The sequence below is a fragment of the Protopterus annectens genome, chromosome 5.part0 (genome assembly GCF_019279795.1).
Source record: "Protopterus annectens isolate FY-2018-M chromosome 5.part0, PAN1.0, whole genome shotgun sequence".
NCBI lineage: Eukaryota > Metazoa > Chordata > Ceratodontiformes > Protopteridae > Protopterus > Protopterus annectens.
In genome coordinates this window covers 440,481,749-440,508,240 of record NC_056735.1, presented here as the reverse complement: position 1 = coordinate 440,508,240, position 26,492 = coordinate 440,481,749, and positions in this window count along the sequence as shown.

Below are 26,492 nucleotides of genomic sequence, written 5' to 3'. Positions count from 1 at the left end.
ACAGGTATTAATGTGATGGTTTCCCTTTATATCACAGGTGACTTAGGAGGTTGGTCTTTGTTTCCTTCACAAGCTGAAGTTAGTGTCTTTTCAGACTCAGATGATGATGATGGTGGCCAAAGTGAGGCACAGCTGGTGGTTGCAAAGGCTGAATCTGTCATAGAGGTTTACATCCTTCATCCGTCCTCATTATCATCGTACACAGTCAGTATGCCTATGCATATCCAGTCCCCTGAGGCCAACAATATTGGACAGTTGGAGGGTGGGGACATTGAACAGGGAAGTGTGGCTACCATGGCTGCAGTGAGTGTTCACACTGGCCATAGCCAAACAGTTGGCAAGGTTCCACACAGACATTGATAGGGGTGCTCATAGGAGGCCTGCTGTCCCATCACCACCTGTTACAGCTGTCTCATCATGTATCACTCAGCATATGTTTAGGGCTGTCATGGAGGCACAGCCATGTTCCAAAAAGAACTCCAGATGAATATTCAGAGTTATGGATGCAGCACAGTCTGATATCCATGACTGCCTCCACCAGGTTGCTGATACCCTGGATTGGTTAAATGATGCAGTGGAAAGACGTTGGTCTGAGAAAGATCACACACTATCTGCCTTGGAATGCACATTGTCTGTGATAGAATGTCTGGTTGTGGTTGAGCATTGGACTTGTGGATGTAGTTCAGTAACTACATCTGCTGAGAGTCCACGTGACCATGCACAATCACGGTCCCATAGTGGCACTACATCCAGTGCTTCAGAGGGGAGTGTGCTGTCCACACCAACACATGGAAAGCAATGAGCTCATGGTTCTGGGTGGTGCCATGGAGGACACAGTCCCAACAGAAAGGAGTCACCCTCAGGTAGTACCCCTGCATCTGACCTTGGGCATGAAGGTGCAAGTGCATCTCCTGGCAAGGCCAGTTCTTATGTTCAGAGTCATGCACAGCTCAAAGCTGTCTAACAAACATTCACATAGGGTCTGCACTGAGCTTGGCTGTGTTCACACAGACACTCACACACCACTGTCACATTCAGATCACCTACAGACACACATACCACATTTACATGGTCTGTCTTACCTGCTTCCCTTTCTGACTCACACACACACTTGCCAACCTGTTGGGTCAGACTACGCATCCTTCACCCCCACACAACACCCTGTGCAAGTGATGATACCTGTGTCACATCCCTGTCATCATTCTCATCATTGCAGGGAAATGAAGCTGTGTCTGATGCACAGTGTGACTATCCAAATTAATACACATTTGTTTCATCCATTGTTGCCTTTGATCTGCTACTTGCACTGGTCAGTCACACATAACTGCCATTTGCAATGTGTAAACCACATTATGTTGAGTACGTTACACTGGATACTGTTGTAATGGCTGTGTAGTCACACAATGAAAGGTATCTCATGGAAATGTTTACGTTTTACTTTGAGGAATGTGTAGGATACACCTCTGGGTCCAAATCTATAATAAACCCATAATGTCAGAGCACAGGATGGAATGACAGCATAAGAAAATGTCATCAGAATGGTAAAACAGTATAGTTGCATCACTCCATAGGTTCATATGTATATAATGGGCTAACAAAAACAAGGGTGTCTTTCATCCTAGCCATGCATCCCTAAACTCTGACAAAGTCTGATACCCTTGATAAGTTTAAACAGGGTTTGGGGAGCTGATACATGAACAAGCTGGAGTGTGCATAGTGAGCCATCCAGTTTCCCTGTGTCCATTAGAGACATCTGTCCTAAAGTAGTTATCATTGTCGTACTCTCCATCCTGTTTGGTAACATGCACATGATTTGTGTTAGGGCAGAACTGTGTTTCACATGCATGAAGAGCCTGTTACCTATTGGGTGTAGTGTCTGGGCTACATACCTGCCTGATCAGCATGTCCTGTTTATACAACAGTCAAGGTGTAGGAGTGTAGGACAGGTAATTCTTGTGCTGGTCCTTTTTTGGATATGCAGGATGTATACAGTGGGGTCTGACTCCTCTCTGTATGGCAGGCATACACATCTCCTCCAAAGCATGTCAGAGACAGAATACACAGTTACAGGTGTGATGCGGTCTACATAGGACATGTTATGTACACTTTGTATTGATTTACTGTAGAACTCTGAGGATGTGACAGTTGTTGGATATGACTAATTAGTTACATACCGAAGGTAGCATTTCACTCAATGATAGGTGTGATGAATGCCAAACACAGTGGAACAATGACTGTCTTGGATTTACATGCAATACCTTTGTTTATCGGTTGCTCAACATAGATTGCATCCCCAAATATTACTGACCAATGACAGTCAGAGGCAGGATCACTATCTATGTGTCCGTAAGTCCCTGACTACTGGGTCAGCTGCTGGAGGTGTGCAGTCAATACATTAGTTACCAGGGTGGATGACTTCTCAAAGGATAGCATTGTGCATTCTTTGGCATTTACTGTTAGTCCATGGCTCTAACAACAACTGAATGTCTGTGTCAGCCCATCCTGGATAACTGTTGAGGATTCAATGACAGCCCCTAATTTGAAATCTGTTGGAAATGTAGTCAGTCAGTGGCCAATGACAGTAGTCATGACTGCAGAGAAGTAAATGCCCAGAAGGAGCACCTACTACCCAGCCAAACCCACATCACACATACCTACATGTGTGGAGGGCTTTACCGAACACATAAGTAAACACCAGGCACCTCAGAAACCCAAACGCCAGCTTGCTACACATAATCATACCTTGGAAGAACACAGTACACATAATAGCTCACACACCACTGTCTCATCAGTCAAACACCTTAGGCAAAACACAAATTCAAACATATTACTCATAGGTGATTACTTCATGAGTCACATTGATGTGCCTCTCACCAGGCTACATAAGGGGAAGGTCACAGTCAGCTTTCTTTGAGATGCCAGGATACACCATATCACACAAGCACTCAAGTCTGCCAACAGCAGGTACTGTTATGACATCATACTTCCTGTTGGTATGTACAACTTGAGATATACCTCTCCGGAATGTATGCAGAGATATGACTGGGCTGACAGACTATGTGTCTCAGGCAGGTATGCACTTGGCCTTGAACTGAATTTTACTGTCACCTAGGATGATGGCTTAATACAAACGGAAAATGACTGACTTCAATAATTGCCACAGTAAGTGGTGTTAATGTAAGGGGATCTGTCATCCTGGGATAACCTGCTCAATAGACCTCAATGCTTTGAAAGAGATGGTCTTTATCTGTCACCCTGGGATTTTGGCTACTGGCCAAGGATGTTGCCATCCCCATAGTGTGCCGTTTAGGTGGTGTCTTAAGGAAAAACTTTAAATGAGAAAACACCATCTTCAAACAACATCACAGTATCACAGTTATACTGCTAAACACTAGGAATGTTACCACTAACTACACTCACTGGAAGCTGTCTGCACCTTGGAAGATGCAGACATTTGTGCAGTCACAAACACCTAACACAAGGCTCTAGAGAGCACCACAGCCATACCAGGCTACACCTCCTTCCCATCGCTCAGACCTCAAACTTAAAGCATGCAAAGTAATGGAGGAAGTGTATCCATATTCATTAAGGAGAGATACACATCCAGATTGGGTAGACAGTATGATTCCCTGGAGAAACTGCAGGTGCTATTGATCACTTGTAGGGTAGCTGATCAAGCCATTGCCAGCTACAGGAACAACTCCATGAATCAGGACACCCACTGTGCATAAATAGATCTACTTGAGTCTATCATGATACATCAAATCAAGATGGTTTTGGTTGACTTTAACTATCCACCAACTGGGTAGATTACTTGTGCTCATACATACTTGCCCAGAGGTTAGTTGACTTCCTTAACTACAATGTCCTGCACCAATGGGTTGACATCCACACAAGGGGAGACAGCATACTGGATCAGGTGTTTACTAATATGGGTGGCCACTGTAGATCCTCCTCTGAGAGGTCCTCTCTGGTGAGATCTGAATGCAAATTGGTCATTCACAGTAAGTATCACACTTGACACCCCCCTCTTGCAGCATATTAAGTTCAACAAAGCAGTTTTTAACCTCCAATAGGATTGTATAAATAGCTTGACTGAACCACCACCCTCAGATGGAAAAGGTAACTATGCTGAGCTCTACACCACTGCATTATACAAGCACCTGTACAATTGCATTGACTCACCTGTACCTGACAGGGGCAAAACAAGCTCCTCAAGGCACAGCAAACCTGCCTGGTGGAAAACTGCCATTAGCAGACTTTACAATAACAGGTACATATTGGTGTCTCACATTAGGAGGGAGGAGCCTCCTAAACAGGTAGCACTCCCGCCTCAGGTTAAACAAGCAAATAAGTGTTGTGAAGTCCTGCAAAATAAAATATGGGACAACATTGTGCAGTTACATGTGTAAAGTAAAAGGAAAGGCACATTTTTGTCAAACTTGTACTTAATGATACCACATATAATGAGCCTGTAGATAGAGCTAATCTGTTGGCTGACAGGTACTGTGACAATTGCACTTCCCTGTTCCCACCACATGTACACCAAGCCATCCCTACAACTTGTCCCATACCTTTCCCATACCTTTTATCTTTAAAGAGCAGGCAGTAAATGGCCTCTATAAGGTGACAAACACAGCATCTATTGCAGCTGCTAACATCTAAGGCTGCATCCTACATGGTATCCAACAGATTAGTAACACCATTGGAAACTATTTGCAATCATAGTGTAACCATTAGCTGCATCCCAGCTGACTGGAAATCAGCAACTGGTATCTCCTTGCACAGAGGCGGTGCATCCACTGACCATGAGAACTATAGACCTATTAGCCTGACTAGCCATATCTGTATGGCCATTGGGCAAATCATCATGGACTGTATCAGTAAAGATATAGGTAATCTAAAAACACTTGACCCTACACTGTTTGGATCTGTAAAATGGAGAATATGCCTGTTAAACCTGGTATACATCTATGAGGTAGTCACCAATGACCTGGATGAGGGGACATCTTTGCATACAACCACCTAGTTTTAGCCATGTCGTTTGACACTATCCCCCACTGAGGCATCATTGACAAACCCACCCAGTTAGCCATCAATAGTAAAATCATTTCAGGGGTCATTAACTGGCTCACTGATAGCATGCATATAGTCAGAATAGGGGTATTCACCTCCAGTAGCAGAGCTGTAACCAATGGTGTTCCACAGGGTTCAGTCCTGGGTCCTTTAAGGTTTTGAATTAATTTATCCAACATACAAACACAAAGTGAATGTCTGTGGCTGACAAGGTTTGCTGAAGCCTGCAAACTGGAAGCAGTCATAGACTTTCCAAATTATGTCAACATCCTACAAAGAGGGTCATACATGACCAAATGATTGTTGACACAATCATGGCATTAAACTCCTTGCAATTATGTGTAGTATCATTCCTTTCAGTACCATCAATGTTCCTGCTAAGTAGCACATCAACAGCAACACCAGAAGTACATACTCAGGGGTGAGACACCTGGGCACACAGGTTTACAACTACCTTACCTTAGATCACCATGTCTACACAGTGGTAAGAAGGGCATTACATCTTGCTCATGTTATAACTGAGGGCACTGTCACCAAAATATGTAGTAGTTATAACCTCCATAAACTCTTCCATCATCAGGCCAATATTTGAGTGCAATGGCCATTTTGTTATGTACGTTTCCAAGCACCAGTGCCAGTTGAAGAGACAAACTTGTAAAAATGTAAACACTGCAAGAAATTCCAAAATTGCCAAAGCAGTGCAAGTCAAATTGCCTAAAACACAACCTCTTTTCACACAGATGCAGGAAACAATTTTATTAAGCGTTAACAATGCTTTTCGTTGTTTACAAAAAACAACTTCTTCAGATAAAAACATTTTAAAACACTGGGGTTTAAATTCCCCTCCTTCCCATCACATGTTTAAAAACAGTAATATGAGTGGCTGTCCATTTCTTGCTTAGAAAGCAAACTCAACCTCCCTTCAAATAAAAGAAACAGTTCTACTATATTGTGAACATCAAAAAACATTAGTTGCATGCATAAGCCTACCTAATGAATAAATAAAAACATTTCTAAAAAATGTTTATAAAAAAATATTTAAATCTTATCTGTAAGTGAAATGGTGCAAGGATTACTCACTGTAAGGATCTTAACCTGGTATGTGACACCAATAAAACATTCTGGAGATAGAGATATGTCTACCAGGGTTTAATAAACCTTTGCAACAGACTCCCGCTTAATGTCAAACAGTGCACCTCAATGGCCCTCTTCAAATGCAATCTGTGCGATTGGATGCGTGACCATAATTTTACCACAGGAATTCTGCCTTCTGCCTGTCTTCCTTGGACAGGGACAATCAGTACTGATTGTGTAAATAAGGATAAGAACTTGGCTAGGATTAGAAGGGCCCTAGTGCCAATAGCCAAGTAAATTCCAATGACCCTTCTGCTTGTGTCCCCCATGGACAGGGGTAATAGGTGCTGATCATGTAATTAAGGGTAAGAACTTGGCTAGGATTGTAAGGGCCCTAGGGCCCATTGGCCTAGTAAAGTCCAACAATCCTATGATCCCATAGGCTGATGTAAAATGGTCTGACATCTACTCATACCAGCTTGGCTAAAGCACTGCACAACATACACACTCTCTACAAGTTGGCTACAATGAGATTAGATCCCCTACCTATTTAATCTTACAGAGAACAGATCACAGTATTTAACACACACACCATGGCTGATATTTACATACCTTTAGCTACTCTTATGCTAGATGAAATAAGTAGGCCTTATGGAGGACAGGAATTTTGAGGACTGCATCACCCGCTATGCCCAAAATAGTGAAAAGCTTGCCTCTTTCTAAGTCAGTGTAGTAATCATATATTTGTTGTAGGGAAATGCACATATACACATGCAGACACAGCAAGTGGGCTGGAGTGAGATTAGAACCCCTACCTATCTAGTCTAACACACTACAGATTACAGAATTTAATGCACGCACCAAGACTTATTTTGGACATTAAGATGGCTGCTGGTACTCTTACGGTAGATGACATCAGCAGGCCTTGTGGAAGAAAGGAGTTTGGAGGCCTGCACCAACTGCAAGGGAGAAAAAGTGCATATCCATTGCAGTTTGGAAATCAGTGGGGGATTCACAGTTGCTTCATAGAAGGATGCACATATGCATGCAAACACACCAAGTGGGCTGAAGTGAAATTAGAACTCCAAACTACCTAGTTCTACACACTACTGATCAGAGTACTTAACTCACATGCCACAGCTTAAGTCTGCTATACAAATAACTGCTGGTGAACTACTTGTAGAGGACATACACAAGGCCTATGTTGAACAGTGTGTGTGGTCTGTAGAGTAACATTGCTTCTTACTGTCATCTGCATCTAGTATACTAGCACTCACACAACAGTTATTTTTATCCTAGCTATGTGGCAATAGTAGCTGTTTTGGACATATTTGTCTTTTTGCATTTGGATGGATAAGTCTGTGGCAAAAACAATTTCCCCTGTCAATGCACGGGTACACAAAATTGTACATTACACAAATTGTTCACATGTTGGTGTATGTGTGGTGACATCCAGCAGGCACAGGGGGCTTTAAGTAGGAGCATTATCTACTGCTGAGCCCTTAGTTTTGGTCCTTTGACTAACAATATATATGTGTCATAGTGCAGCTTTAATCACCACAATCTGGGTATGTCTGGCAATACAGACATAAACACACACACACACACACACACACACACACATATATATATATATATATATATATATATATATATATATATATATATATATATATACACATATATATATTTATGTAAATAACAGGGATATATATATATATATATATATATAAAACAGGGATATATATATATATATATATATATATATATATATATATATATATATATATATATATATATATATATATATAGTTTCACTTTAAAATGTGGAAAACTCATGACTTCTAATTTCAAAACAGCGAGACCATAAGATCAAAAATTCAAAACATCTAAAAGTCATAATATCAAATCTCACAACATTGAAAATGTATAAAATTGAATAGTGTATCATCAAGCATGTAAATGCTATAGCTTATTCTGTTAATCTGCATATAGTGTTTATTATGCCACTCTGTACATGTTTTTTAGCCATACAGGTAAGTGATTTACACATTATATAGGTCTACTTTGACCCACCAAATTTACATTTCTCCGAAAATCAAATTCACGGCTCTGTTTTTGCGAAAGTGCATGACTCCAAATGCACTTTTGTGAAAAAGCAGCTCACTGAACAGCAAGTGAGCTTGTTGTTGTAGATTGCGGCATAGCGGGAATAAGGGGATACTCCCTATCCCTACTGTAGTGTGATGTCAGAGTTAGAATATATGAGTAGTGGGGGTGTGGGGGTGCACAGTCACCCTCAAATGGGGGGGGGTGCAGGTGACTTGCCCCCCTGCATACATGTGTTTAGTGTAGTTATTATTTTGTTTTTCTATTCAGTGATCTGTTTTTTTTCACAAAAGTGAATTTTTGCAGACATGCACTTTAGCAAAAATGGAGTCGCAAACTTCATTTTCAGAGAAATTTTAATTTGGTGGGTTAAAGTAGACCCATATATGTATATATATATATATATATATATATATATATATATATATATATATATATATATATATATATATATATATACACATATATACATGGAGGGTACAGCAGAACTTGTCCCTTTCAAAAATGTAAACAAAATATGTAGAATTTTTTTTTTTGTTCGAGTTTTCGGAAGTTCGATTATATATTCTCAACCATATAAATTTCAAATTTCCGAAAACCTGATCTTCTGACATAGACCTATATATATTCTTGGATAGTGAGACTACAGGCAGATATCTACCCTGGCATTAACAATAAAGTGAGTATAAAACCTGTCTTACTTAGTTAAAAAACAACATGCTTTGTATTGAATTTTTTATGATTTTTAATGTATTTAAATAGCCTTTTATAGTATATAAAAATAATTTTCTACTTGTATGTACATATTTTTATATGGTACCAATTATTAACTTCATTGTCTTGTTGGTTGGCACGTGTCACATGATTTTATTATCGTTATTTAAATAAGCTGATTATTTTTGTCAGTATAGCACTGAGGAAGGGGAAACCCGAAAGCTTTGCTGCACTTTATTTTATTGCTTATATTAAAAGATTTGAATGTATCTGTGTTCTTTTTTATTTTCTTGTTTACTTGGATTTATTGAGCACAGCTTACTGCCGTAGCATTTTTTGTTTTTGAGGTTATGAAGGTGCCCATTTCCTGTCCTTCAAATGGAGCTAATAGAAAATATATTTGCAGTTATGGAAACACAATCAAAACTGAAGTTAAACTATGTGTTGGTGGGGTGGGGAGGTAGATATTTCACAATAATGCCACTTTGTTTTATAATAGTAATAATTAAAAAAAATATGTTGGTAATTCTTCTATGGTGGGCATGACACATTTAATGTGATGGTTGATGTGTTGTGTGAACTACTTAGGTTACTTGTATTGTTCTGAAGGATAGCTCTAGAAAAAACATCATTAAGTTAATCTTATGTCCTATATTGTCAATTATAACATATGCCCTGCCAAAAGCATGATTTTGTGTGAAGACATAATAAAACACAGTTGACACATAGTTGGAAAATTTTTGATGAGTTGTGTAGGAGGACAGTATTATGCGTGCAGCTCTTTCTCAGCATATGATCTGCCATTGTGGGGTGCTAACTGTCAACTTTATGATTTGTACAATCTATTTATTCATCTATTTATTTTTATCACTTAGATCAAGGAACCTGACATATGCTCCCATTGTTCCAAAAATTAAGAATGATTTAGAAGGGAATGACTGACAAAAATCCATATAATCTATGACAAAGTGATGCTGTAACAATCCTGTTGGTGCTGGTAACTTTTAAGTAGTTGTACTGAAAGTGGGTGAGGCCATTAACTTAATTAGAAGAGGAATGTCTAATTTAAAAGTGCACCAGAAGTTGTGTATATCCAGGTTACTTTGCACTGCAGTTTCAAAAGAAACAAACAAAAAATAAATCAATAATATATTAAGCCACTCCCAAATATTCAGCTGTGCCCACCTCTTAAGTTTAAATTAGATGAGAGAAAAAAATGAGCCCAGGTGACCTCTTTAGTTAAAGACAATAAAATAAAAGCAAGAGCCAATGAGCTTCAAAGACAAGACATTTTCTGCTTTTCTAATGACCAAAGTTCAAATATTTAATGGGGAAGGTTTTCTATTCTGGAACAATATTTCATTTATCCAATACATATGTTATGCATGAGTAAAGGCTCTTACTTTATACTTTCAAGAAGTAAGGTAAGTTGTGTTTGTCTATGTCCATACATTCTACTGTGAAAGTCATGAGATCATGCTAAACTATGGTACCCAAATTCCCACCCTGAAGTATATGACAAAAATGTACTGCAACTCCACTGGGCATTTGCAACAAGCATGGCAGATTTAATTCATTTACTACAGACAGATATTGGAAGTTATACAAGAAATGTTTCAAAAATATAGAATTTTTATTAAATAAGATACATCCTGACAACTCCTATGAGAACATATATGAGAGGAGTAAGTAGAGAACAAAGTACACAGAAGATTGACAGTCATTTTTTTGACATTTGTATGGTTTAATTCTGTTGATATTTCCAAGGGAATATGCAAATAAATACAATCATATGTAAATGAGGCATTTATTTGAGATAGTAGCCAAATAAATATTAAAATATGTAAATAAGGTACTTTCCTGTTGAAAATGAAAGATAGCATATAAGACTCCAAATAATATATAACAACTGAAACAAATCTCAGTCTTAAATTTGTTAAGTGATAATAACACTAACTTCCAATCTGCTCAGTTAAATACCAAAGTGAATAGAGATCTGTCTGGATTAAAAACAAATCACAGTAAGATCTATCCATCCATCCACAACCCCTTTTCTCATTTTTGCACATGCAGTTGGGGTTATCCTAGTCAGGGTTTGGGTTCTTATATGGGTTTTAATAATTTCTCAATAAAGAAGAAAAATAGTACTCAAATAAATACAAGCATCATTATATGGATTAAAAAAAACATTCAAAATGAAAGGTCAAAACTTGTTCTTATACCTCTTAAAAACCAGATATTGATGTTGTTTAAAAAGCTTATGTTTTCTAATCAACTAATTAAGAATTTATTAATAATTATGCTTCCTATTGCCTACACAAGTGAATGTTTGATATCTTTTGATACTTATAAACTGTTAGAATTTAAGAAGGGTGACCTATTATATCGGAATCAATTTCTTTCAGCTAATAGAATAAGTTCTGCAGACTAGTTGATCAGCAGATATAGTTTGCAAAATTGCAATTGGTTGGATGTCCAGACTTGTAAGGATTTTATACATACTAAGCCCATATTAGAAACATACAATAAGAGTAACTTAAAAATCTTGGATTTTATCTCAAAAATTATTAATAGCTCACCCAAGAACATGACACACATTTCTGTTATTTATAAAATTCTCAGAAATTATTTTTACAAAACAGATGTTTCTTTTTGGAATTATTCAAGTGAAGTTAATAAACACGTATTCTCAGAAAAAGATAAAAAACTTTCCCAGGGATTCATGAAGCTTGGCGCAAGGCCGGCGTAAGGCTTGCGCCATCCGTGCGGCATATATATGGAGTAGTCACGCCATATGCATATTAATGAAGGCGCGCATCTGCCACAGCCACGTGCATAGGAAATGTGCACGAGTGCATGAGGCGTAACGAAGTTGCGCATGGAGGCGTGTCAATGTCGGCTGTCGATGAGCAACCTAAACTGCTGAATATTACATTCCGCCTGCAATAGTAATCGCACCTATCAGTGTCTGTGGATACTGAAATGTATGCAAAGCATGCAAGATAGTCCCTGCGAACAGAAAATGAAGAATCAAATACAAATGCAAGGTAGGGAATAATGGGTCCCTACCCTTGAACAAATGACATGAAAACCGTGTGCCCATAGTCCAACGTAGTGTTGATAGCTATACCATGTGGAAGTGAAACGTATGATATGTTAGCGCGCCGCCAGTAGGTATGTCCAGCCCAATGGAGAGGGACACCAGCTGACCCATAATGTGAGGGAGGAAACATAGCTGTGCAGATGTGTCCATAACAAAATACACGAGGAGAAATGTAGATATATGTAGTGACCGTATGTCTGAATCATATCCCACAAGGCATGTAATAGTCACATACAAAAGGTATGTCGGTATTTCACATACCAAATGTGATAGGAAATAGCATACGCATGTAAATGAAACAGAAGGATCATATAAACAGCTATAACAATACGGACACATGTAGGCCGAAAGGAACAGTATGATCCGTACCGTCGATTAAGATTACCAACTGTCCCACTTTGCGAGCGACAGTCCCCCTGTGGGCAGATGTGTCCTGACACAAACATGTAAAAATGGCAAATGTCCATAGAATATAGGACATAATTATTCCGTAGATGTCATGTAATAGTTGCATTAAACATATTTCACTGAACATATATTACATAAATGTCATAAGAAACAGAATAAGACACCGAAATGCAACAAGAATAAGCTTAGATATAGGCAAGAATTGTAAGTTCTATCTGCCGAACTGACCATGGGTATGTGTCGGCCTGTAAAATATGCTGTGTTCACCACAAATGTCACACTGTGGCCAATTGAAAAGGTGGAAACACAACTGTCGACTGTGGGGAGGCATTGTCCACAACAGTCGAACATGTGTAAGGAATAGCTTGGACATAGGAAAAGGTGCCATCCTACCAATGAGTACAACAGGATGGCAAAATCCGGAAGGCAGCTGTATAATCCGAACGTGTATGTGACACAGTCGAACGGGTAGTACCCGGATATACCAACCAAGTAATGAAAGTGAAGTATGGGTGTGTACCTTTGTGCATCAGGTATAGCATGTGGAAAGCAAACATGGCAGGGTAGTCCACACAACCATAAAGGTACCCGACACATGTAGGGTAGTCAATGTGTAACTCTGGCCGTGTCATGGGCCAACAACCAAAGTAGTGCTCTATGGGGTGTGATGAATTTGCGTGTGAAGGATGGGTGGTTAATGGTAAAATCCTCAAAGGCGATACTATGTCGTATGCAGAAAAGGTGAACCAGAGGTGTACGAGGGGGCAGCGGGTGAAGTGGAAAGAAACACAACCACATGTAGAAACAGCTGCAAGACAAGCAGACAAGCCATAGTGTAGAACACAATCCCGCAAACATATGAATATGGAAATGAAGACAAATGTATAGATACGTCACCATCACATACCCACAGATGGGTCCTGATGGAACTGGTCATAACAAATGCAACACACCTGGATGCATAATGGCCTACCCAGCATACCCTCCACAACACACAACTTGCCTCCATACCAGGACGTCCACCAAATCCAGCCGTACTTAATCCACTGGTCTGTTGCAAACACAGCTACACACAGTGACCCCTACGCATATGTAGTAGGTATTGTCACCCTAGGCAGTGTCAGGATTGCAAACCATGTATCCTCTGTATGTAAAACCCCCTGCACATTTTCGTAAAGCCACAAAAATCTTCGTTATCTGACTTGTTTTGGTCTAGTCCAATTTTTGGGATATCCCTCATGGGATAACCAACCTGTGTAAATAGTAGAATGGGTATGACGACATGATGTCCAATCCTGTAGATATCTGGACACAAGTCAGAATGTGCAGTGGAGGTCCATGACACTGTCCAGCCCTAAGTGGGCATGCATAACCTACCACCCAGGATAAAACACCTTCCCATGACGCACGTGTCCAGACTCGAATAGGAGGGAGAATATAATGCACACATTTGCATAGTGGCAAATGGCATGAGGGTGAGGAAGACACTGACATAAACAGGTCAACCCTGATCAAGTGTGAGGGACACTGACTGTTTGCAGGCGTGACCGACCATACCTGTCAACCTGTGTGAGCAAGATATCTGGACAGAGCCATGAATACAAGTGAGAGAAAGGTCCAAAACAGGGACAATCTGTAAAGATAGCTCTTAGAAACATAGACATTTGATAGAATAACAGTTTGCACATTGGCATTTATGTCCAGAGTATGAAGTCTGAAACCCAACTGTCTGTCAGCACGTCCCGACTGCAGTCTTTAATGCTGAGCTACTGCTGTGCCAGAACACAACAGCATATTACAGAGGTCCATGCCATACCACTCAACTGTCCAGATATTCATAGAATGACTAGGGTTACCACCTGTCCCACTTTGCGAGTAACAGTCCCTCTGTAGGCAGTTGTGTCCTGTGAAAAAAATCAAGACACAGCAAATGTCCTGAGATTTTAGGACAAAGTTATTTCCTAAGTTTCTTTAATAGTTGCATAAAACAGTTAATTTATATATGAAACTTATATATGTTATGTGAAGTAGCATAAGCAATTCAAATGTTACTAGAATAAGCTATTATTTGTATAAAAAGGTTAAGGTCTGTACTATGCATGGTTGTAGGTATGTTTTTGTCCTGGAAAATCTGACATTTCTACAGAACATGTCCCACTTTGGGCATTTGAAAAGGTGGCAACCCTAAGAATGACCAGAGGTTTGCCCCATATTGTTGTTGTGTGCCTCCAACAATCTGCACCAGTGTGGTAAATAGCTGAGGATTGATGTCACTAAATAATGAGAAATATCCTGAGTTTAAGACTCCACATCCTTCAGAAAAGTCATGCTAATGCAAAAGCTAGTATTCTATCAACGCTCTAAGCTTGTAAGAGCAATCATTAAAATGTGTCCCTAATTGTCCCCCCATCATGTAGGTTTTGCGCAGTTTTGGTGCTCTAAGAGATTGAGAGGTATGGTCCATACATATTTACAGTAACAACCCTTCACACTTGTGTAATGCACAACTGCATACCTGTAGTCACTTCATGTCCAAAATAATAATCCCCGTATGACTGTATACAGGTAATAGTCAAATGTGAATGGGAATACCCCTCACCGTGGAGTATGGACTGTAACAACCCCACCCATAATATGTATTGCCAACAGAATAAGCTGCTGACAGGTGCCCAAACACCTGCATCTATAAACACAGGTAAAACTTCATAATAGTGAGAAACTCCCTGTCCATATGCTTCGTCTGACATTTGAACTCGACCAGGGACGTTCCGTTCTCCAGGTGGACAAGCCTAAACCCAGATCACTATATGAACACCCTGACAATCAAAGACCCGTATGTGCCTGGACTATATGCCTTGGTGTTCTGCATATCCTCGGAGTGATTAACAATGCAATTGGGGTCCACAGCAGTAGGCAATAGGGAATGTGTAATATGTAGTACAGTGTTTTTCCCAGCAGGAGAATGTATGCCTGTGTTGTAGGTGAAGCGGTGAGGCGTATGTTGATGTAGCTAATTACTATGGGTATGCATATCAATGAGGGAGAACACCAATAGAATAGTGGTTCCGGCATCCGGCCAATGTGAATGCAGTCCCAGTTGACCTACGACCTCTGCACATATAACTTGAAAGTGTAATTAATGTGTTTGTGCTGTACACACATTTAAATATGTAAAGGTGAACGTGTGTTTCGCAGCAGTCCGTAAACCGGAATACAGATATGTAACTGTTACGGTCAGAATTATGAAAGTTCATGTAAGCACAAATATCTATGAAACATATGTAACCCACAATAAGGATATGCAAGTGCACCTGCACGTGTGTAATCCGCTCACAGCATAGCAAATGAATGCTGTTTTCCCCACGTTCTATGTACATGGCTCATACCTGTTAACCCCGTAAAGTACGAAACCGGACAAAGCCATGAAAACAACTGGTACAAATAGGGACAATCCCCAGATATTGCCCTAACAAACATAGAAAGTGGATAGAATAACAGGTGTTTCACTAGCATGGATTCTCTGAAGGGTATGAAGTCGCAACCTGAAATGTTTGTCATTATTTACCAACGTCAGTCTTTAATGATATGCCACTAACTTGCCAGATAGACACAAGGTTATGAAAAATGGACCAAAGATAAGAGGCAAACAGCTGTACATGCAGCTGAAATCTGTACAGTTGAAAGGTATGATATATATATATATATATATATATATATATATATATATATATATATTTATACACATATATCCACAGACATAAACCAAAGCAAATTATGAAATGAGGAATGTACAGACATATGTATATATGTACATATATATATATATATATATATATATATATATATATATATATATATTTATAGACACACGATACATGAATAGATATATACACAACAAACATATGTCCCTGTACATATAACACATGTACATAAATAGGTCATGGTATAGCTATTATGGATAGACAGACAGACATGCATGAAAGGAGAATACACCGCTGCTTTCCAAACCATTGCCCGGAAAGTACCAGTGTGACAGGGCCTGCAAGTTCTACACGTTAAACATGAATATAGGTGTCCTTTCCAGGACCCCAAAAATTGATCCTGTATGAATGGCGAACCGTCATTGATGCAAAAGACGTCACAACTGCAACTACGATATAGCTGTACATGCAACAGTAGCAGGTGCAAGGGCAATAACACATGGGTCGATAGACTGCATGACATACGACCTGATATCCGCAGAGTGGAGAGTGCTCAGAAGTGTCCTCACACTTTATTATCGCTCACATTAAACATGTCTAATGGGTACTGTGGAGGGGTGTCAGCTATGGGAATCATGGGTATGCAAAAATGGGCCTAGGTGTTGGTTGGCACAGATCTATTAGGTACGCCCCATGGGAGTGATCAATATACCTATGTGGGTATAGCACACGCCTATATTCTCCAAAAAGGTGCAACCCATCTACTGGATATTGTGTAAACCATTGGGGGAAGACGTAGGGACCTATATCAGTGTCATGTAGGCGATTATCATGGATGGACATGCGTACGACCAAGATGGTAACCATACCTGCCAAAATGTCAGAATAAGTCAGCTGGACAAAGGCATAGTACATGAAATACAAATAGGGACTATATTAAATATACCCCAGACAAAGTCAGAACGTTGATAGAATAATGGCGTAGTCAGGAATACGAATGTTATGAGAGTTAGTAATCATGAAATAGAAATGTCAGTCATTATTACCTAACCGCACAGTCCATCACGCCTTGCCAGCAATCTACCAGAAAGGCACATTATTATGACAAATGTAACAGAATCATAGGTCAAACCTCAGGGCATTTACCCATAATGTGTACAGGTGAAAGGTACAAAGGTAACCCGTCCTAAATAAATGTACAGAACTAGTGATACTAGGTGGACAGGTGAGAAGAAAGACGTCAGGACAAATGACAAAACATGTACAAGTCAAAAGCATGTATTTCCACAAATGTGAATGACAATGTATGCCCTGTGAAAGTCAATGTGGAAGGTTAATAGACTCAAAAGACATGTGTCCCTCAGGGTGTCATGCAGTGTCAACGATACAGTGTCCAGTCCCCCATACTCGTACGTGAGCTCTGCCACTGATGGAAAGAGCAAATACCGGTGTACACATAAGGTACATTGATAGAATAATTAGTGTGGATAAGCACCTGTTGGCCTGTGTGAGGAATATAACCCTCTGGGTGGGTGTGTCCTGCAATAGGAAACTAATGGAAACTGGCCTGTGATGGCGCCATATATTGTGTGTATTGGTGTAAGAAAATTGATATCCTGTATCAGAAACATACCTCACAACTGTACAGAGTCTCGCAGAATGTGCAGATGTATGCCTCATATGTTTGGTGTGTTGCTCTTATAATCTGTACCTGTCTGCCAAGTACCTGAGAACTGACGTCATTAAATAATGATAAACATTTGAGTTTAAGACCCCAAATCCCTCAGAAAAGTCATACTAATGCAAAACCTATTATACCGTCAACTATCTACGTTTGTAAGAGCAATATTTAAAATCTTCTCCTATTCATCCCCCCATCATGTTAGGCTTTGTACAGATGTTTTGCTCTAGGAGGTTGAGAGGTATGATCAGAAACAGATACATGTCTGAGGAAACAGCATTATCGACCACAAGATAACTCAGAAGATATGAAAAGCGCTGCAGTAGGAAGTTCAGTATTGGCCGCAGGTATGTGCTGACATGTCAAATGACACAGCAGTCTACATGAAGTACCTATAGGGCGTCACCTTTACCACTGATGACAGTGGGACATACCCACAGCCATGCATACACCACAAATAGACATAGCACACAGCAAAGCCTAGGCCATGATACACAAAGCCTCCAGCGTGTATGGATTGAGTGAGAGTACAGCAAGGAAAGATGACTGCCAGGCTATTCAGCAAACACCTGCAGGGGCATGCAAGATCGCCCGTAACACGAACATTGCACGGACAATGTTGGGATTTGCAACATACCCCATTTGTATGTGAAAGCTATGCAAATGATGTAATTATGAGATACATGAAACAGTAAGCTGTCCGTGCAAGAGTAGAGTTATGTGCAGAAATGTACCCGGATGTTAGGCGACTAACGTCCTGCACGTTGCTAAATGGAGCAAAGACAGCTGCAAATACATATGAATACAGTCGAAGAAACATGCCAATATCCAAGTCCAAGGCCAGTGGCAGCTTTGTCCATTAGATATAAATAAAACAGTAGTTGTCCTCCCCCGGTCTCTGGTGTGGAAGCATAGCGCAGCGCCATGAAAACACACTGTGCTTCAAAACAAGTCATACATGTATAATATACATACAAAATGTAGGTTTATTTAGATGTTAGTATGCCATGCAGATGAATGGCAAGCTGGAGACAACATGGCTACTGCGTACTGGTTCTTATGTGTGGAAGCACTCTGTCAGAGATGTAACGAAGCATTTGTAGGCAATGTGATGCAAGTGAGGCTGAGGATAGTGAATCACATGTCATGCCATATGGGCCAAGCCTCTACAGTGTAGTGAAGGTTAAGGGGACTATTAGAGTAGAAGATAGGTGACAACATGAGTGTGTTTGTATAAAACACTGTAACCTCACCAGAGCAGTGCCACATGTTTGCTGTCAGTACTCAGTGGAAGAGGCGTGTTATGAGCTATCCTAGGGAACATCAGGAGACTGACGGTGTACGCCATGGATACCACTGATGTGACCTGCAAACCTGCCCACAGTGTGTCTGTGCCCGTGCGTGCCAGTAAGCCCGAGTAAGCATGTGTGCGCACGTCTTAGTCCATGTGCGTGTGTGGAGTGTGGAAGAATGAGTAAGCTAGTGTACGAATGGTGAAGCCCGTGTAATGTCGTGTATGCATTTTGTAAGCATGTATACATGTGTACTACACACATCACACATGTACTGCACACTCAGACACACATGCTGCCAATACTACACACATCAGTGAAATGGCACATGGATGGAGAATGCATCATCAGAATTAACAGTGCTGTAAACTATGCTACAGTGATGGTCATAGCTGCAATGCATCATGCCTGCTGATATACACCTGGAAGTAACACACTGTGTGTTAACAGCATGCTAACATCAATACAGTGGAATAAAGCCACCGTGTGCATCAGCACCAGGTTATTCTGATCCTGCATCAATGTTATACATCACAGGTGGTGGCACAGGTGACATCATATGAACAGGATGTGGAGTTACATTTCCAGAGCGGTCATTGAGCCATCCAATGTACACGCAGGTGTGTGTGTGTGTGTGTGTGAGGGACAACGGTTATTGCATGGCCCAATGGTGATGCAATGGGTTTGTGTATGTGATAGCTGTAGCTGTTTGTGGTAAGTGTGTGTGTCTGCATATACACAGGTACAGCATGTGTCAGCCATATACAGGAGGTTGTGGGACAGTCACAGACTGTACCTGCCAGGCTGTAGAGATCCCCATTACTGGCCATGGACACCCCTCCATGCATCCAACACAACCCAGTCCTGCACCTGTCAATGTATACACATACAGTCCTGGGATCTGTACCACAACCTGTGGATAAACATGAGTCTGTAATGTTAACCTGAGGTGCATAGAATTGTCTGTTACTACATACGGATATGAGCCATACTCACACTCCAATGTAATAACCACTGCTGACTGTTGCCAAGATGTGCATACAACCATTCAAAGGTGCTGCACTAACATTGTTTCCAATGCCTGTGTAATACCCAGCGACACAATAACTGGTCACTACACAAGTATGACCCACGATCACTACAGCACACAGTATGTGCACTATCACAGAGCCATAGCAGATGTACATACATCCAAGGTGCTCACGCACAGATAATGCAGCACATTCAAGAGTGATAATCCCAACATACATATCTATATACAATATATATATATATATATATATATATATATATATATATATATATATATATATATATATATATATATATATATATATATATATATATATATATATATATATATATATATATATATATATATACACACACACACACACACACACACACACACACACACATATATATATATATATATATGTAGATAGATACATACACACACACACACACACACACACACACACACACACACACACACACACACACACACACACACACACACACACACACACACAACACACGTGGCAGGGTTGGGAGCAGAACACAAATGTAACCATTGTACCACACGACAGCATTACGCAGTTACAGAACGCGCTACCATGATTAGTTGATCACAGGATTCACACAGGCATACGTCTAGCCTGCAGACAGCAGCATCAAAGGCAAAGACGCCGCACTGATGTTATGGAGAGTGAATACTGTAAAAGCAATGTACTGTTGTCATGCAGCTGGAAACACATACACACACACTCACTTGGCAGGACTGGGAGTCGAACATACACCTAACTACCCTAACACACTACAGCATGACACATTTACAGAACGCGCTACCGAGATTACTAAATGCAGCAGTCCCAGAGGCAGACACCTAGGTGTGTGTCATCATCCGCAAAGACGTCGGTAGGAAATTTCTGTGGTGTGAGGGGTCTAAAAGCAAGATTGAGTCCCCAGGCGGACGGGAGCATGTGCGCAAACACACACACACACACACACACACACACACACACACACACACACACACACACACACACACACACACACTTGGCAGGGCTGGGAGTCAAACATACACCTAACTACCCTATCACACTACAGCATGATGCATTTACAGAACGCGCTACCAAGATTACTAAACACAGCCGTCCCAGAGGCATACTTCTAGGCGTGTGTCATCATCCACACTGACAAGGATGCTGACATGGATTGTATAGAGAGTGATCAGTCTGAAAGCATACAGACATATTACTGTCCCACGGTAGATGTAGACAAACACACAGCAGTGGTGCGATCGGGGCAACGTAAGATTTACGGAGCACCACAACAACATGACATAGACACGGGATGCGCCACAGACAGCACACCCTTCAAGATAGTCAACCAGTGTGTACTCAGTAGGCATCCATTGTGACGTTGAAAATGGACATCTGTTGCCTGGATGACCACCATGACTATACTGGATATCAACGGCCATGCCCATGCACAGAGGGACATCACCGACACAAGGTGTCACTGGGCATGGCCACACACTTAGTAATACATGTCCATTCAGACTGTACTGTGTGTCGATCTACACAACGGCATACTGGGCATGCTTACACACTTAGCAGTTGCAAAGGGCCGTCTTGCATGCAGACGGAGTCTCAACACACAAGGGCTCAGTTTGGACTGTCATGTGTGTCCATCTACACAGCAGCATACTGGGCATGCTCACACACTTAGCAGTTGCAAAGGGCCATCTTGCATGCAGATGGAGTCTAAATATGGAAGGGCACAGTAAGGTATAACAGTCCCCATGCACAGGGTGGGCCATCCTGCATGCAGGCATAGTCTAAACATGGAAGGGCACAGTAAGGTATAACTGTCCCCACACACAGGGTGGGCCATCCTGCATGCAGACGGAGTCTAAACACGGAAGGGCACAGTAAGGTATAACTGTCCCCATGCACAGGGCGGGCCATCCTGCATGCAGACGGAGTCTAAACACGGAAGGGCACAGTAAGGTATGACTGTCCCCATGCACAGGGTGGGCCGTCCTGCATGCAGACGGAGTCTAAACATGGAAGGGCACAGTAAGGTATGACTGTCCCCACGCACACAGTGGTCACACACATGCAGTGACCAGTACGCACTCAGCTGCCATTACAGCTGCCACAGGTGCAGATCACAGACATACACACCACAGTCTACACTGTAGCCCTCGAGACATCACCATGTCATTGGTGCAGCAATACACAGCCATACATTACCACAACACTGTGTGACACATGGCCTAACTACAATATGCAGTAGCAATGCAGCCCCATCATTGACACCTGTATATGGTGACATACAGACAGTATGGTTGGTTGTACATCATGTATGGAGGGATGTGGGTACATAAAGGGGTGAGCCACAGGTGTAGATGTATGTGTGCCAGGGATGGCTCACAGGTGTGTCACATGCCATCCTACCATGCCATTTGCAAACAGTACGCTATGTCACTGTTACTTGACGGTGATGACATAACGCATACACAGCGGTCAAGTGTTACCAACTGTATGTCACATAACACCTGTATCACTGACATCCTCCCATGTGCATATAGCCACACAATTGCCAGACATAGCGTTGGTACACATACTGCGGACATTATCGCTGCATGTCTATCAAACGGCTCATCATATGGCAGGTGTATCATTCCCAGCACTGCCATGTGTGTCCGCTTGTGTGACCACACATGCCACATATGGTGGGGACTACGTCCCAGTTGTAACACATCCCTGTACACCATTGTAGAGATCTGTACATACTGCAGTGGGAAAGCATGACGTCGACAGCTGTGGTGCATCACACACATTGGCTATCCGTACACACATATCTGGTCACCACAGTGTGTGTGTGTATGTATGTATGTATGGCTGTCTGGTGCTTGGTGTGAGGGTGTATGCTACCATACTGTGGAAACAGGATCACTAACCCCTCATGGTGATGCAGTCTACTACCCTGTTGATGCCATCGGTCCCAGCCATACTGGCTACCTGTGCATGTCCCTTCTCTGTGCCACATCGTGTGGGTGCAAAGTACTGCAAGGGTGATGACCACATAGGCAAGGGTCCACACCTCAACACTATGGGGTGTGCGTTATAGTGCTGTAGACCCCGTAAATGTGGCCATGTTACTGTACTGTGACAGGGTATTACTGATACACAGCATGGCCTCATGTTATTAGGTGGCCTCTAACATCATCATTGGCCAGACCGCTGTTTACAACCTCTGCACCATGTCAACATACCTGTAATGTTTCCCGGTATGTATGTAACATCTCTGTCCGCTGTAACCTGTTCAACTGACCACATGCTTCAGGTGCAGTATATGTGCAGACATCTGTGTCATGTTCGGACATCTGTGTCATGTTCGACTTTCCAACAGTCAGGTTGAGGGTACGTTTGGCATGCTGATATTGCCATACGTGCCTGTGAGTACTCCACAGTTACACATGGGGGACTGCAAACACTGCTACCTCTAGGCACATGCCAGTATACCATAGGAGGGAACCAGGGCATCATTACCAACATGCTGTTACTGTTGTAACTGAGACACATACTGTGAACATATCACAATTCGTGCTGCACCTGGACTACATGGTATGACTGGTGCATGTCAACAGTGCACCACTGATGTCACATACACATCTCTCAGTATTCACACATGTCCAATGCAATATACACATCCCTCAATATGCATACACAAGTAATGTTAGATACACCTCTCACTATTCTGTTCACCCTGTGCATCAGACCATATGAGCATATCCCTGCACCAATGGTGTGGATGACAGGGATGCTTCACAGGCTTCATCATATGCACAGGGTGATACTGTTTGCCAGGGGCATAGGCTGCACCAATGGATGACATCATGTGTGCAGGTAAGGGCCGGTAATTTGAATGGACATGTCTGTTCCATATGCATGTGGGTGTTGTGGAGCTCTACAGTTGTGTTTGCTATGTGCGTGTATGTGTGCACACAGTTCTGTCATTTATGAGGCCTACACAAGGTTATTATGGACAGCTCCAGATTGTACAGACCAGGTTGTACAGCTCACTGTGACTGGACACAGCCACGTGTCCTGTGCCTGCCAGGGGTTGCACGGGCTCTACCAGGCAGAGGTACAGACTGGCTACTGTCTGATGACACATGGCCACTGGAACCGTGTCCCCGCTGGGAACGTCCAGGGCCATGTCCACGTGGCCTGCTGTGACCTGGTGTGGACAACGCAGCACCAGCTGCACTGTTACTGCTACCAGCACTATGGGAGCGGCCATGTGAGGTGGCACGCTCATGTTGACCTGCATGGTGTAGCTGGCATACATCCATGTGTCCTACGCCTCAACCCTACCAGAAGTCCCAGCACAGACAGCTCACACTTGCGGATTGCCATGCCACGGTCAAGGATTCTGGCCATGTCACCCAATCGCCTGTCCAGAACATCAGCAAGCTGCTGTTGAGCACCTGCCAATGCCTGGATGTTGTTGTTTAGGGTACTGATAGCAGCCCTCTGCAGCCTCTGCCCTTCTCTGTTCTGCCATTCGGCATGTGCCTGTGCCGCCATTACAGTCTGGAACATGTGTCTGGTGATCCCAGCTGCTGCGCTATGTCCTGCAGGTGCATGTCTGCCAAAGGTCCTCCTATGAGCAGCACCAGCCACAAGCCTGTGTGGCACATCTGCAGTCAGTATACTGCCACCATGGTGTGGAGACAAACCTTCTGTAGCCACCACACATTCCTGTTCAGTGCTAACAAATGCTTACTGTCCTCCCTCTATGGTCACTGTAGATGCGGTATGTATTGGCAGCTGAACTGTGTGCGGGGAAGTGGGGGACATAGCTGGGATGGCAACTGTTGGCACAGATTCTGCCCCTGACATCCCTGCCTGTACCTCGTGCATATGTTCATCACTGCTAGCATCTGTGGGGAAACTATTAGATGGACCACAGGAGGGTAAAGCACCTACATCACCTGTGAATGCAAAGAAAGACTCTAAATTACAATAGACACACACACACACACACACACACACACCGACACACACACACCGACACACACACACCGACACACACACACACTGACACACCATGCATGTGAGATGACAGATGGCATGCAGCATGCTTGTGATACAACTGACAGCATGCAGGTCAGACATCAATAGTGTTTGTAAGCATACCCCCTGGAATGCACACTACAGCAGGCAGGTGTCATATCATTATCCATGCAATTCACACGATCATGGTAGTATGCATGCATCCCCGTGATACACCATGTGGACCAGAACAGGATAACAGTACACATGGCTGATGTGTCCTTGACATGTAATCTGCTGACATGTGCATTAACATGCATGCATGCCTGACACAATGGTGTCCTGACACATGTACAGCGTCGTACTAGGTATCACATTGCGGTGTTGTCCATATGCTCTACAGATAGAATGCATGTTGAGCAAATTGGCATGGGCATGGTAGGGGACTGAGCCATCTACATTGCTGTACAGTGTGATGTACAGACACTGTGCCATTGCATGGCATCATGAGGCATCTATATTGCTAAACAGTGCAAGTTATGTACGCATTGCATATCCAGAACTGCAAGCATACCCATGACATACCTGTGGATTGTGACCTACGATGCTGAGGTGTATACACACCCAACCATGCTGTGTCATGTGACAGGTCACTGGAGAACATACAGATGACACCCCTGCATGATGACTACAGAGTGTTAGCTGCCTGGCAACCATGTCCACACATAGTGGACCTGTCACGTCACCATTTCACACATGACATTGATGTACCACACACACAAGGTGCACAGCTAACAGTGATGTCCTACAGCAGGAGGGGAAACGTACAGTTTCTGAGGCCTGGTGTCACTGTCAGTGGAATCTGTGAAGGTGACTACCATCATGCTATGACACAGACATCATGTTCAACACATCTTATGAGGTACATGTCACTGACAAAAGCACCAAATAGACCAGCAAGGCAGCACGGAGTTCAATATATTTATTAATACTTGTACTTGTAATATAACAGACTAGTTTCGGCAAACAGCCTTCTTCAGTGTAAAACAATTTAGTCAAGTTCCTTTGAGTCATCTATTTAAATACATAACAAGAGCCAATAAAAAATTGAGCTCATGAATATTCATGAAATTGGAACATATTTTTTTAAAATAAAAAACTTAGTGTTTTTATCATACAAATATACACAGGGTAACATATATAATGATAGAGTCAGTCCTGAGCAGAGAGGATAGCAATCCCAAATAAATACATACATATAAT